The sequence below is a fragment of the Coccinella septempunctata genome, chromosome 1 (assembly GCF_907165205.1).
Source record: "Coccinella septempunctata chromosome 1, icCocSept1.1, whole genome shotgun sequence".
Lineage (NCBI taxonomy): Eukaryota > Metazoa > Arthropoda > Insecta > Coleoptera > Coccinellidae > Coccinella > Coccinella septempunctata.
Window position 1 is genome coordinate 38863769 of NC_058189.1, and position 16467 is coordinate 38880235.

General features: G+C 34.8%; 1 protein-coding gene across 1 annotated transcript in view; it reads left to right on the top strand.

Moving 5' to 3' along the window:
* The window catches only part of LOC123308295 (ecotropic viral integration site 5 ortholog), a 103491-nt gene that overhangs the window by 21676 nt on the left and 65348 nt on the right, over positions 1–16467 (top strand). The window lies entirely within an intron of this gene.

The following is a 16467-nucleotide window of genomic DNA, read 5'->3' on the forward strand; positions in this document are numbered from 1 at the left end:
TCCTATGAAGTTGGATTGGAGTATTTTTATACTACAATCTTTTATACTTCAAATATCGTTCAATATTGAATTCTTCTAAAGGAGTGGGCTGATATCGAACTTTTCATTACAATGTCTTTTGATGAAAAATAAAGAAATCAGCATCAATCAATCTAGTCTTTCAATGTGGACTTAATTTCCTCAAATTCATCCTCCTGATAGTACTGATTCCGATACCTACCTCTCAGGGGTGACCGTTTTTCATTGAGACATCCTGTAGATAGGATGAATCAGTTGAGAGTACTGAACAAATCTCATTAATATTATTTCTGATTGACTTCAGTAGTTTATGTTTCAAGTAGCATGCTTCTTTATTGATTTATTTTCGATGGGTACAATAAGTAGGTATGTATTACGGTTATCTATGAAAATGAACTGAATATTTGCTCTATTTATATCGATTTTATCTCTTTATTGCATGTTTCACTCGCCTGGTGTAATACGCCCACGTTCCACAACGTTTTTTATGTGGAAGTTATTTATTTTAAGTGCTGTTTAGTATCAACAATATAACGGCTCTAGAATGAAACAGAAACTGACGTTAAGGCTCTGATTAATGGGTTTCTGTATTGATGGTTCTTGCTCACTCCTGCTGCCTCGTTATTATTTATTAGGAATTTATGGGTTTATTTGTTTGAAGGATTTTCTCAGATTTTCATATCCAACTTCGAACCAATTTCATTGACTTGGTTCAGAAAGCATCTCAAGTATTGCCACTTTTATTCAAAAATAAATAAATTGTTCGTTTTTTCAAATGGAACACATTGAATATATTATTGTTCTTGGGATCTACATTGGTTTCCTTCTAACTTCTTCAATATTTTCCGATAACGCACCGTCATCAAATTTCCTTGTAAACACGACCTTTAAAAATGCATAGTTATTTTTTTATTAGAAAAAAAAATGTATCTCTACTGCTATGGTCGTTGACACACGAAATTAATAGTATTGGAACAACGATGAAGTAGCGATTCCCAAAACGAAACCAATAAAACCGCATTTCTGGATTTATTGAAGGAGTGACAAGTGAGAATTTTTGAATGGACGTATAAAAGTCATAAATTTCTCTAAATGCGGGCCCTTCCTGCAAGGGATGCTTCCTGCCTACAGCAATTTACGTGGATGAACAGTTCTCAATGGACTTGCACTAAAATGATCACTGCACGTGGTGTAGTCAGTAGTGTATGCAGTCCTTTACGCCCTGAAAATTTTATCCACTTCGAGCACGATAAATATCGATGAATGATAAAAGTTCATTTTATTATCCACAGTTTTTCAACATTTTTTGCTAATAACTCATAAACGAAAAATCGTAGGAGGCTACGGTTTTCAACATATTTTGTTCCTCTGAAAAAGAGCTCGGAAATGTGTCATCCGTTTTTCTCTAGCTTTTATAGTCCCCTCAGTGGACAACGAATTTTGCCACCCTGTACAGCACTTTTGTTTTTTTGTTCCTAAAAATGAGTGGAATAATTTGTGCTAATTTTGTGCTGACTTGTGCCATTGAGATTTTCAGAAAAAGCTCCTTACTTTTTCTTCAAATGGCGGATATTAGAAAAAATCAGTAGATTGTTTGAAAATCGGTGATGGCAGCATGCCTTATGTTCATAACGTCATAAATTATCAGAATAACAGTGTTGCCAGAATTCAATTTTCAGAAGAGAAATCTCTCGTAAATTGAGTTCAATAAACTGCAGCTAGTGTAGGCGAGGATTATTATTGTTACTGAACTTTTTGGCATCAAGAAGATGAGTCAGACAATAGTTTAGCAGATGAAGTCAAAATTTCTTTTTCGTCAGAGAATTAACTTGGACTATTTTTGCACTTTCAGTGTGCGACAAACTTCTATAGTCATCAGCTATTTATGCTAGAGTTGATTAAGCTCAATTTAAGAATTTCCTTATAAAAATTGAATTCTGACAACACACTTTTATTTTAATACATTTCAGATAATTTATAACGCTATGCAAAACTTAACGAGTCGTATGTTGTGTATGGAGAGTTGCAATCCTCAACGGAATGAATTACGAATTACCATGTGCACTGATTTTCGAACAATCTACTTTTTTTTTATATACACTATTTGAAGAAAAAGTTGGGAGTTTTTTCTGAAATCTCAACGATACAAGTCATCACAAATATAGCATACCTATATGAAAAATTTTCGTCAAAAAAACACGACAGGGCTGGTCTAACTTTTTTCCAAAATCTTTACTTTTCGAAAAACTAAAAAAAGGTTCGTGAAATTTTCAACGGCAGAAGTTAGTACACGTGTAGCACAATATTTCCTTGAAAAAACGAAAGTGACCCGAAAATTCGAACGGCACAACTCAATACATACATGTATAGCACAATCTATTTCAGTCAGTGAAACCCATTTTGTCCGGAAGTGTTGGGCTGAACCATTCCATACATTTTGTGGAATATTTCATGAACCGAATGAAATTGAAAAAAAATCTCCGCGGCACAAAGCAGCACAAACCTAACACTATTCAACACAAAAACTTTTTTCTTGAGATTCGAAAAGTGCTGGGCCAACTTCACACACATGGTAGAAAGGGTGGTGATCATCAGCTGATACTCGTATAGAAAAGTAATATTATGACATCGGATAGCCTACTTTTATAAGAATACAGAGTGTAAATCCAAGTGTGTCGAATACAAATCTCGGCTTTTGAACTTGCATAAAAATTCTTATATAAACTGTGTTAGAAATTGAAAGTTTTCATTTTAAAATTAAGTTGAATATTAGGATTTTTGAACCCATTAATGTATTGCTCTTTCCGTTTTGTTTTTTTAATAATTATTAGAAACAACTATGGTAATAATAAACTAATTGCAAACATGAAACAATTGACTTGAAAAAACTCCACTCTTTATAATTGATTCACTTCGGTTTCCATCCTGAATTTCATTTCTACTAGATTAGTGAAAAAAAATGACAATTCATTGGTGATGAAAAACTATTCATCAACGAACTCAGCATGTCGCACGGGTAAACCCACAAGAGAAATGTATCATATTCTGTGTTCGTTTTGAATATATAGGTCGCTCATGAATTAAAACAATCTCTCTCGAGGATAGGTAGGAAGAGTTCATTTTCCAGCACGAATGAGAGATGAGAAACGTTATACCTAATTAATATTCCATTGTTTTCGGGATTTACACTAATAACATTCCGAAAACAAGGTCACTTGTATCATTTTATTTGTCATTCCAACTTTCAGAAGTAGATAGAATAATCGAATAGTAGACTAGGCCGATTTCGTACACAAATGACTTCTTCAATCGGCATGTCTCTTCATCAGAATGTTTAAAACAATTATTGAAGTATTAATGCGAGCGAAATGAGCTGTAGCTTAAATTATAGGTAATTGGCATATTGCGAATTTGTTGGTGCCAAATTATTTACGGCCGTTTTCAATCGACTAATTTATTCATCTTTTCAGTTACTGACGAAAGAGAGAGCTATTTCAAAACCTATACAGAGAAGAAATCAGATGGTTTTTCTGTCAGTAACTGAAACGATGGATAGACGAAAGGATGATCAATTGACAACGGCCGTTATAGTCGGTAATCGAGTTCAATACTTCGTTCATGGATAACCAATATTATTTTCTCTTCTTCTGCTTCTTTTACATGTCCATGGCTGCTCAGAGCATTGAAACAACTGAATTCTGATGGGTTCAGTATTCGATTAATTCTAGTTATAAATTCTTTGTTATTTACAAACACTAATGAAAAGCAATATCAGGAATATGGACTTTATTGAATATTAATTACAGCTACGCCGACGTATTCCTGATATTGCTTTTCATTGTTGAATAAGATGAACGATATGGAACGATCCTTATAAACACTATTGCTCATGAATACAGAGTGACAATTTAAGAACTTGCCAGTCCAATTACGTCACGACAAGGAGGATTTCAGAGAAAATGCCGGAACAGGTCAATTTCTATTCGTAGGGGGACATATTTTGAGTAGAATTGTAAGGCAAAATCTCCCCAATCCTAGGTGTATGGGCTATCAGACCTACATTCTCAATAGGGAACAGGGGGTGAGATTAACCTCAAAGATCATTTGTCCCTCTACATGAATACTTTGGTTTGCAAATTTTTATTGAGTCTTTAAAGTAGTTACAGGGGCTGACAATTTGAAAACTTGCCAGGCGACAAGGATGTTTTCAGAGACAATGCCGGAACAGTTCAATTTTTATTGGGAGGGGGACATGTTTCTAGCAGAATTGTAAGCCAAAATCTCCTCAATCTTAGGTGTAGGGGTTATCACCCCTAAATTTTTAATTGGGAATAGGGGGTGAGCTAAACCTCAATTGGAAGACAATATGTCCCTCTACATAATACTATGCAATTGAGGTACAGCTCACCCTCTATTCCCTATTAAGAATTCGGGAAATTTCTCGCTTAACCAGTGACTCCCCGACGAACTTTTCATTGCACAACCTGGTGGTTCCCGAATATTTATTTGTTTTGTGACGAACTGAAAATGACATCGCAAAGTTGCACTCTTTACCTTGTTTAGTTGAGTGAAGTGTGAGGTTATTATTATCAAGAAAATGTAGAAAGAAGGCTCAATAGGAGATAGAAAATACTCGGCTCCCTTTGGCTTCTCCACGCGCCACGTCACACAAGCTCGCAAGCTGATCGTATAATCAGGCATTGCAATTAATAATAACCTGCAGTATTCACGTCCATGTTTGAAATAAGTAAAATATCGCAGGAATTTGGACAGGTTGAAAAACAATCACTTATGAATTCGCCTTAAACGTTTCGGAACAATTTTGTTCCTTTCTCAAGGCTAAAAAGAAGGCATTTCTTAATCATACACAAAACAAATTATACCTCATTATACAACTAATAAAACTAATATTTTGAAATTGGTCATGGGAAGTCAAGAATAAATTGATAAATAGTCCGATGTGTGACAGTACATGAAATAAAAACAATGAAACCGAATCGTAATTACGCATTGCGCATGATGGCGTCGAGTGAAGGCGAAGTTGAGTTACGTGCTGATGAAAACAAAGAAAAAAGTGAAGTTAAATGCACCCATTGTGGTAGAAAAGTGGCCCAAAAAAAAGTTCAGTGTGGAAAATAGGCACAATAGCCGCAAACCGTAAGGAAGCGATTTGTAAACATATAAGAGTCGAAGAGATGGCGGATGAACCGCAGATTCCATACGAACAATTAATCACACAAATGAAAATAAGAAATGTGGAAAATGAAGAAATTATTGGAGGAATGTCAGGAAAATAATCGAATGCTACGAGAAAATATTAAATTATTAAATGAAAAGGTTAGTTTCCTAGAACAGAAATTCGATAAAAAATTATACAATCAAGCAGTTCAAAAAAATATAAACACTGCAGCGCCGTCACAAAGTAGAAACACAGATCACCAGTCATCAGTCATCTGAACTACGAGCCTCTAAAACGATACCACCTAAAGGTCAAGGAAATGTCAACGCTACGCTCAAAGATAACCCCAAAGTAACGTGCGTTCAAAAAAATTCGTCGTCAAGTAGGCTATGGAATTTTGAACGTCGATATTTCGTGTCTAAACGTAATTCTTAGCTCGTGCTTTACTATTTTCCAGGTGAACTGTCATTTTAGCATTTTGGGTTGTTGTTGAATTGAAATTATCAGCAAATTATAAATATGGTTTTTACGGACGTGTGAAAGACTTTTACTATTGAATTCTACTTCAAAATTGGAAAGAAAATTGAAGGAAAATGGAAATATTCTGTTCCGGCGACTTCATCGAAGACTATGTTGCTGTAGATTATTAAGAATGAATTTTTCCATTGTACTGTTTTGCGATGTGTTGACGAAACAGGTATGTTCAAACAAAAAAGGAAGTGGTATACCAAAAAAGAAAACTCTAGAGTTCAGTAATAATGAAAACATGGTGACAGAAGCTCGACAAACCTCTCTTCAGATTTTATCTCAAGTGGATGGAGTATCCGTTGGCATATGCCACCCGATTTTGAAAAAAAGATATCCATTTGTTTCCATAAAGATTGACATGTTATCAGAAAACTGAAAAGATTGTGATTACCTAACCTTGTAGCATCCGAGAAAAATTGGAGTTCAGTATCATACTGAACTGATGCATACTGACAGTATGCATCAGTCAAAGGCAAAATGTGGACCTACTTTCTTTTATGGAACTTCGATAGCAGAACGTTATGAAGGAGAAAGCATCATGCCTTTTTATAGCTGAATTGAATTTTAATAAATTGTCCAATAGCTATTTTCATGTAATTCAGTTCTTTTAGTTTAGTCATGGATTTTCAGTAATGACTGAATCAATTCAATATTTATAGAGAATTAATAAACATTTTATTGAGAATCTTACTGTGATTTATTCATATGACTGAAGTAACTAGAACCTTCTTACAAAAAACATACTACCACGATCAATTCAAGATTCATGTCTCTTACGTATGAAAATAGTGGACGGTTAAAATTTTTACGAAGAACCTTTCTAACCGCCTCAGATTGTTTGGATTCTTGTCATCTTACTCAATGAAAGAAATGCTTTTCGAACATTGGGTGAAATTTACAGGTAACCTTTTCTGAAAAGTGCCTTTCCGTACAAAATTACGATATATAGGTTAATGTCATCATTGTTTACATTTTGGGAAGATGAAGTAATTCAAGGAAAGACATACGTTCAGCCACCGAACATCAGCCTTCAAAATTTCATAGCCTACTTGACGACGAATTTTTTTGAACGCACGTTAGTACCGGTGACGGCTGATAGTTTCTCTATGGTTGCGGAAAGTAAACATACAAATACAAACATACATAACCTGGACAAAAACAGAAGAGAAGAATCTAATACTAATATTATAGAAACGCCATGGAGGAAAGTAGTATCTAGGCGAATGAGAACGATTGGCACAGCTGAAACAACAACAAACAATGAGATGAATACTGCATTCCAAGGAAGAAATACCCTTATAGTTAAAAAAATAAACACATATCACCAAATAAATGATAACGAATGCTTCCAAATCGGCTTGGACTTTGTGCATAAAGATCAAGTTTATGACTGTAAGTTTTGGCCGGCGGGAGTTTCGTTTGCTAGATACAAATTCAACTATGAAAATAAACAGATGAATAACTCGACAAAAAATACAAATTTTCAACAGAAATTAACCGCCAAACCAAATCAATAACAAAAAATATCACATTACTAAATTTAACTACTTAGTGTCTTCGGAATAAGCTGAACACACTCAATATAGCACTGATGGAAAAATGCCCTGACATTGTATGCATAAATGAACATTGGTTTAGTGATGAGCAGAGTCTGGTTTTGCAAAAAATATTTCTGAATGATTATAACATTGCTGATCACTTCTGTAGAGCCAAGCTTAAGAACGGTGGCTCTGTAATACTTGTCAAAGATAGTTTGCGTTATAAAGAAAATTTTGGAATGTATAAAGAAGATATAATATCTGAAATATCTGCAGTAGAAATTCCCCAAGAAAAAATATTAGTTTTCAGTGTATAAAGATCGCAAAAGGCGAATTTAGATCAGTTTTTGAATAGACTGGATAATATCCTAGAGAACATCTTATTGCTCGATAAATACACAAAATACAAATGGATCGTATCCGGTGATTTCAACGTAAATATGCTAAATGAAAACAAGGATAAGGAAAAACTATGCAATTTATTCAGGTGCTACAATGGAGAATACAAAATGCATGAACCATCTAGAATAACAAAGGATACCTCCACTCTAATCGATAAAATATATTCTCTAATATTGAACTGAACACCACAAGCTCAGAAAATCTACACATAGGGGATCATCGCTCTCAAATCATAACCTTTCCATCTGAAAAAGATGATTCTTTAATGAATGACACAAATTTTAAGTTTCGAAGAATTACAACATCAGGAATTAATAACATCAAAGAAAGACTAAATGACAACAACTGGAATAGTGTACTCACCCCTATGTCAGCAGATGAAAGCTATCAATACTTCTTTGATGAACTTAGGCTCTGGTTTGAACTAGAATTTCCAGAGAAAATAAAACAAAAAATGCAAAGCTTAAATAAAGCTGGTATAAATGAAAATGAGGAGATAAGAAAGATCAAAAACAAACTAGACATACTTGATACCATTTTCAAAGTCACAAAATGCAGTAATATATATGAAGAATATAAAAGATACAAGACATAACTTGCGAAATGTATTGAAAAAACACAGATCGATTTCAACGAGGCTCTAATAAAAAATTCAGCAAATAAGACAAAAACTATATGGTCCATAATTAAGAAGGAAACTGCAAGGAAGAAAATCACAAAACCAAAGGATGGAAATGCAGAGGCATTCAACAGTTATTTTGCATAAATAGCTCAAAGAATGAGTGGGAACACGGCTGCAAACAAAGGAGAAGCCTTGGAGCTGCTGAAACAGATTAATCCTGATAAGTGTGAATTACTGGAATTTCAACCAACAAATGAATTCGAAGTTATAAGCATCATCAAAGGAATCAAAGGAAAGGGGACACGAGATATTTATGGAATGTCAACTACCATTATCAAAGCCCTATCATTGGAAATTGCACAACCATTAACTATCATATTCAACAAATGTCTTTCCGAAGGTGTATTTCCGACTGCACTTAAAATTGCCAAGGTATTTCCAATCCATAAAAAGGGAGATGAAAATGACCCTTCAAACTATAGACCGATCTCAATACTACCAAATATACCAAAAATATTAGAGGAAATAATCAAACCTAGACTCCTAGCACTTTTTGAAAATAACGGAATTCTCGGCAGACAACAACACGGATTCAGGACCAGCAAATCCACAACAACCTATTTGATGGAGATCATGAACGACATAATAAAGTCCTTGGATGAAAAGTGGACAACAGAGATTGTTTCAAAAGATTTATCAAAGGCATTTGATACTGTGAACCACGATATTCTACTCAGTAAATTGAGACATTATGGACTGGAGGTTGCTGCTCTGAACATGATCGTCTCGTTTCTATCAAATAGGCAACAATATGTAGAATGGAAGTAGAAACATAACGTCTGGAGTGCCGCAAGGATCGAAGCTGGGGCCCTTACTTTTCCTATTATTTATAAACGACTGAATCTGACTAAGGACGAGTTGAACATGTATCTGATAACTCTTCTGTTTGCAGATGATACCTCTTTTTTCCTTAAGGCCGTAGATGAGGGTAACCTGAGGGCATTGGAAGAATATGTGCATACAACATCAAAGCACTGGTTCAGCTGTAACTCACTTGTCATAAATGAATCAAAGACTCAAAACTTAAAAATCAAGAGTAGTAAAAGCGAGACCATCAAATTACTTGGAGTTACATTAGATGGGGCACTTTCATGGGAGGCGCACATCGATTCATTAAAAAGAAAACTAGCAGTTGCAATCTACACCATCTCAACTGTTAAAAGAGTTTCCAGCAAGGAAGCGGCGGTGATTTCCTAATTTGCAAATTTCCATTCGTTGGCAACGTATGGAATTCTCCTGTGGGGGACATCAGTACAAGCCAGAGACATCCTGATTCTCCAGAAGAAAGCGGTGAGAGCAATAATGGGTTTGAAACAGAGGGAGAGTTGTAGAGAGGCGTTTAGGGAACTGAAAATACTTACCATACCAGCCCTATACATATTGGAATGTTCCACATATGTCCATAAGAACTTAGACAGCTTTCCAACTAATAGCTCATTCCACGACTTCAATACACGATGCAGAAACAAACTTACCATTCCATACCATGGACGAAAGTATGCACAGCAGGGAGTAGACTACTGGGGTCCTAAAATGTACAATGGGTTTCCCGATGCCATAAAACAAATGAATGAAAAAAAGTTCAAGAAATCTCTCAAAGAATTTCTCTTGAAAGAGACAATCTACAGTTTCGATGAATTCTTAAAATATTGAATGTTTAACTTCCAAATTGACGAAGCATGTAAATTATTGATGCTAATAAAAGTTATTGTTATTGTTATTTCATACGTTGTTATCGATGCCAGATATTCTCATACTCAGTCTCGGCTTATTTGATTTATCCCAACCAGCAAACATACAGTGTGAGACAAACATACAAAAGGCGACGAACACGAATTCATAAGCGATTGTTTATCAACCTGTCCAAATTCCTGTGATATTTTACTTAATAATTATAACGTTTTTGCACAAAAGTTGAAGTTATTTTGAATTATCTTCTTTTTAGTTTTACCTATTTTTCTTGTCTATCGATATGCCACTGCCAACGGACCCAGTTCTTTTAATTGAACTTGACTTTTCCACCCTTCCAATCGACTTTGAACTGAATTGCAACTTTTTTCTATACCCACTTTTGATTACCACAAAGTGGTAGTCTTATTTCACCTTAAGTGACATTGACTCTTCAGTAAACAGAACATCTGCTGAGCCATTTGGCTCTGTTTTCGACTCAGAATATTGACTAATAAGCAATAGAGAAATGTGAGTTTTAGTAGAAATATAAAATGAACAGTGGAACTGAAGCGACTTCGACTCATGCGAGTGAAAATGATAAATATAAATGAATATAAAACCGTTACTGTGAAAGCGGCAGTAAAACCAAAAAGCAGCAGTATTCACCAATGCAGGATAGTGGTAGGTACTAGTGGCAATACTGACACAAAGAAATTGTGTTATTCTTTCGAAATTCAGGTGGACACGAGTACCAACGGCTCAAATAACAAATAAGCAAAAATTATACCATGTTTTTATAAACATGGAAAAAGTGTCTGCCTGAAAGTAAAAATCTAGATTCCAATTGGAGTTTCAACAAGATTATCATTAATTTTTTTCAGTATACATTTTTCTAACAAAAAATGTGTGCAGTAAATAGAAATATGTAGCTGTATTTCATTTTAAAATATGTATGTTATTTTTTCCACAAATAGGTAAACACGTTTTAGCGTATTGATGGTTAGACAAGATATTTCAAGATTTTTTGTCTTAACAAGAAATCTCAGTATTGACGGAAATTTTTTTGCCTTGTCTTGAAATTCTGAAATCACTTCTTATCTTGAAATCAATACAAGATCTTGAAATTTCGAGAACTTGGCGACCCCTATTTGAAATCTATTTCCTGTTGGATGATATTATTGTCTATGGCTAGTATGCATCTGATCGGCACCTTTGATATAGTTTTCGTGATAAAAAACGTTTTTTTCTGCTAGATCTCCACGAACTGAATGAAACAGCTACCGCAATTTCCCTACAATCCGGCTAAGCCCCACAATTTCGAAAACAACCAGAGCATTTATTTCCTGAACACCAGTTAACGAAGCCCTCGACTTCCCATTCAATCAACCTTTTTCCAGATCTAATTAGGAAAACACGACGTGAAAACTAGGGAAAACCAAATTGAAATTGATGGCGAAGATCGTTAGTACCTAACTTTCAGCGACTTCTAGCGTCATTCTTCCGGACAGAGGCCTTATTGAATTTCTGCTGGCGGATGAAAATATCTTAAGGAATTGATAACGTTCAATAAATCTTCCACGGTCCCGGGCCTACTCAATTCGAGGACTTGATAAATCTCCGTCGATTTGAAACGTTTCGCCGTTCCAGAAATCTGGCGGTTAGGTCCCATTTTCGCGACCGTTCGTTGCCCGTAAATGCGTCAGTCGGGCAATGCTGCAGGTCCGAGGGGTCATACCGGATCAATGTGACCGGAGGTGTGGACGCCTGGGATAGAATAAAAAATGAAATTCGTGTATTCTTGTCGGGGATTCTCCCTTTTTGACGAATTGCCCATTTCTCGTTTTCCACCACCTCTATGTCGAAATTCTATTAGAGCAATGCTTTTTGGCGTATGCTTGTTACAAAACTTGTTACTTAATTAATTTGTGTTTTGTCTCTGGTAAAAAACCGATTTCTTTTTGGAATAGATATGTACATACTGTTATGTTCTGTTTTTTCTATTTCAGTGAATTTTTTATTTTGAATATAAGTTCAATTAACGAAGCGAACCCACAACTCCACAAAAATTGAATCTAAATGTCAATATCAATTTATACTTTCCCAATACTGTCAAAGAGGGTTCTCAGCTAGTAGGTATATTTTATACAGTGTGTTTTCAAAGGTGAGGCTTTTTTTTTGACAGTAGGTAGAACTCATCAAAATGAGTCGTTTAACCGAAAATTGTCTATATAATATATCCAAGATGGCTGAGATAGAACCCCTAGTAGTTCGACAAAATTTCATTGAATTTCAAGTACGGGACTGTGGAAGGTGACTCCGGCATCACTAAAACGAACCAAACATAAACACATGGCTGGACAATGAATGGTGCGGTACCCAGTTCATCGGATTAGATGCATCAGGTCACTTTTGAGAGAATCATAATTGTTGTATGGTGCAATTTAGAGTGAAAAAAAAATTTAGAAAATCGAGGCAGTTTCTTGAAAGTGCTTATGTTAGTTATGTTGAGAAAGTGCTATGATGTTTCCCCATCGATTGTTGGAATGTTCGAACTAGAAGATTGTGATGCCCATTGTGAAAAAAGTATTATTTTTTACACTTGTGTCCTAAGTCTCTTCTGTCATTTGGTATCGAAATGAGCCATTTAATAAAAAATAATGAGAACAATTCGGCAATCCTAAGTTTCCATTTTCATTACCACGTAAATATCGGACGAGCCAATATCCTAAACGAAAGCACATGGTCGATGCAAGAGATAAGTTTTTCCCCACTGCTTTGCGATAATTCAGCTAACAAACGGTCTAGGGTCGTATTAGGATCTATTTCAGTAATCATTTTCAATTTTTTTATCAACTTTGTCATTCTGAAAGTTTTGTATAGGTGATTTTTGGTGAAACGCTTCTTTTTGACCAGTAGTTGGGGAGCCGAAGAGGGAATTCGGGATTTACTCGAGCGTGTCAGATTAATATAAGGGGACATACCTTGCACCCTGTAGAGTACCTCTACCAAAAATTAGACCTGTATATAGGGGGAATTGTCTAATACAGCTTGCCAGAATAGTAAAAAAAAAACAATCATTGTACATACTCGAGCGTGTCAGATTAAGATATATGTGGTTAATTACATGCTGAAAAGTACATATTCTCTTAATCTGACAATTTAAGCGTGTCGAAAATGTGTGGGAGGGCGCCTAAGTTACAAAAAAAACGTCACGTGTACATTCTCTTGCGAGGTGGCGTTTTTTCTTATTTTGAAGCTAATGATTCAAGAATAACGCAAAAGATATAATCTGACAGTTTTAGCAAGCCGAAACAATAAAAATTGGCCATAAAGGTTACAAAAATCAGTTTTTTTGAATTATCTCCTACCCTGGGCTTTTTTCCCATTCATTATAAAAGTTGTAGAGCATAACATTTTCTACAAATTTTGTCCCAAACAATTTTTTCTACTTTCAAACGTTTTTGAGATATTTGACGATTAATGCGAGGTGTTTAGCGATACATGCTGAAGCGAAAATGCTCTCGTTGGAAAATAGTACATTCTAAGGTTCAGTCACAGACAACACTAAAATTTTCGTGACTAATTTCGAAATTGTCATCATAGAAATACCTTTTCATTTTGACAATTGTAGATTAGACTGGGATTCTACATTGACCTTGCCCTTTCGCATGTGTGGCTAAGCTTCTCGCCCTTATCGCCCTCTAACTCGAGAACGGTTAAGAGTATGTAAAATTGCTTCAGACAAAAGTTGTGTAGAATTTTATTATCTACAACTTTCATAATGAATACAAAAACGATTAGAGGTACAGGGAGGGAAATATTCGAAAAAAAGGGATTTTTATCATCTTCAAGTGTCAGATTAAGAAAACCTCCCCTGATTAGTGTCAGATTAATGAGTCAACACGTCTACAACACCCAGATTAACCATTTGTATGAAAATCTGACACGCTCGAGTATGTACAAGTAACGATTTTTTTCTTACATTTTCAAAGGACCGCTGTGACCTTGCGTCACGTCCAAATTGTCAGTCCCTTGAAAAGTAGCTTCTTTTTTTCCTCATTTTCAACTCTTCCGTACGGCCAGTCCCACCGCGCAAACTGTCAGATAAGCATGAATTCGTTATCAGAGACACGTAGAGCATATACAGTATCTTAGTCTGACATGCTCGAGTATGTACACCTGACGATTTTTTTTACATCATTGAGACCCTGCAGACGCTTTCCCCACCGCTGAATGCATAAATCATAGAACGTTTTTTTCTTTCTACCATCTAATCTCCAAAATCCACTAGGTCTCCACGACGCTCGAGTTAATCAAGATATAGCATCGTCGGCTCCCCAACTACAGTGTTACCTTCTGTTGAAAAAAAGCCTCACCTTCAAATACACCCTGTATTCAACACAGAATTTCAAGATAGAAAATAATTTCAATTTATAATAATCGATCAAAATTCAACAACTACACCTCCTTTTGAATAGATGTAGATAAGCTACACCTCCTCTACACTGGTGTAAATCAAATCGAGTGTAGAAAAGTGCTACACTTTTTATGCAAACGAAAGGACCTTATTTCTGAAACTGATACGAAAAACATTTTTTCTTCTAATTTAATTCTCTTAGCATCAATATCTTCTCAGATCTTTGTTTTCACTTTCCAATACCAATAAAATCTTCAATTTCATTTCATGAAAGCAATATTTGCTATTTCACTATTCAAATCTCCATAAACATTTCAATTATCTCTTATATTTACAGTATTTAATGAATTCTTGAGATTCATTTTATTCAATTCTTTCCAATTCAATTCCCTTTCCAATTTTTCATTCCCCTTTCGTCAAATAATTAATTTCTACTTATCAATCACAATTTTTCTTCAATTGTCAAAACCAAAACCTCAGTAGCTTTCCTTCTATGACGTTTACCGTAGAATATAAGATACTATACACACACATTGATTTTTCTATACAATTCAACAATAATGATCTTTCTACAAACTTAACTAAATTTAACGCAATTATTCTTTGAGCTAAGAAAACTCTTCTCTGACTTCATATGCCTTACTGAAAGAATAATAATAATTAAACTAATTCAAGAATTGCTGTTTGATTGGATGATTAAAACCACATCACTTTCATTGAATTTTAAAGGAAACTGGACCATATCAGTACCTATACTCCATTCACATTTAAAAAAGCACTCGATTGGCCATGGAAATTTTTCACATTCCACAATGCATACATTGTGTATTTAGAGTTCAGGCTTTTTCTAACAGAAACTAGAACTGGTCAAAATAAAGGGTTTTGCCAAAAATTACCTTATACAAAACTTTCAAAATGACAAAGTTTTGAGGCAAGGGGACCTTCACCTTTAAAGAAAAGAAATTCACATACATTTACAATTGACAGGACAACTGATTATGAATGTTTTTTTATACTTTAAAATAACAATGATATATTTATTGATCCCTTAAGACTTTCACAATATATAGGGCAAGTCAAATGAAAAATTGATTGAAATTTGCTGGAACTTATTCTACGATGACATTCATTTAAAATCGCTGTATAGTAACTTTTTTTATGCAAGATACACTTGATGGTTTTTTTATTTGTATTTTATTGAGCAACTCAGTGATGGTCAGATGATCGTGCAATATTATGGCCTGATCACATCCGTCTATAGAGACGGCTGTGATACACCGGGGAATTTTCATATTTAAATGTTGCAGTATTATTGATATAATAACTATTTGAACCGCCGAACCGCAATAATCTGGACACACTGCGCCCAATTTATCCAGCCACTCATTAACGACAGAAAATCATCCCCTATATAAATGAATAAAGATCTTATTTCGAAACAATTCAAGTTAAACTGAACAAGAAGAGAAATAAAATAGTGTCATTAACGATATTTTATGAGTGCCAACCTTGCTGCGCTCTAGTTACAAAAGCTTAAGAACATTTGACTCGTACAAATATTTTACACTAGATTCTTGAGGTCAAAAGAAACACTTCTCCTATACCATTTTTTCCGATTCGGCCCTGATAAAACGATATAGCCATTTTGAGTTTTCATAATTAGCTGTGCCACCCCTGGAAAAACAAAATTACCCTTGGATTTACTAGCTAAATCTGTGACACTACACATCTGTGGATCTTTTAAACAGAGTTCTATTCAGCCAAAGTACCCAATTTTTCAAATTTCACCGATACTGTTTAGTTTTTGAACATCAAATTATTATCGTACGTAATGGTCATAATGAGATACTGGAAAACGTGGGTGATATCTTGTGGTCGAAAAAGATTCCTCAAATAAATAAAAAACTAAATACGGAAATTTATTTCTTTCGATAAAATCATTGGTGAGATAGAACTATAAATAACATTTCTTATGGTTTTTCAACAGCCTGTATCTTTTAAACCGAGCCGATTCGGAAGAAATGTAAAGGAA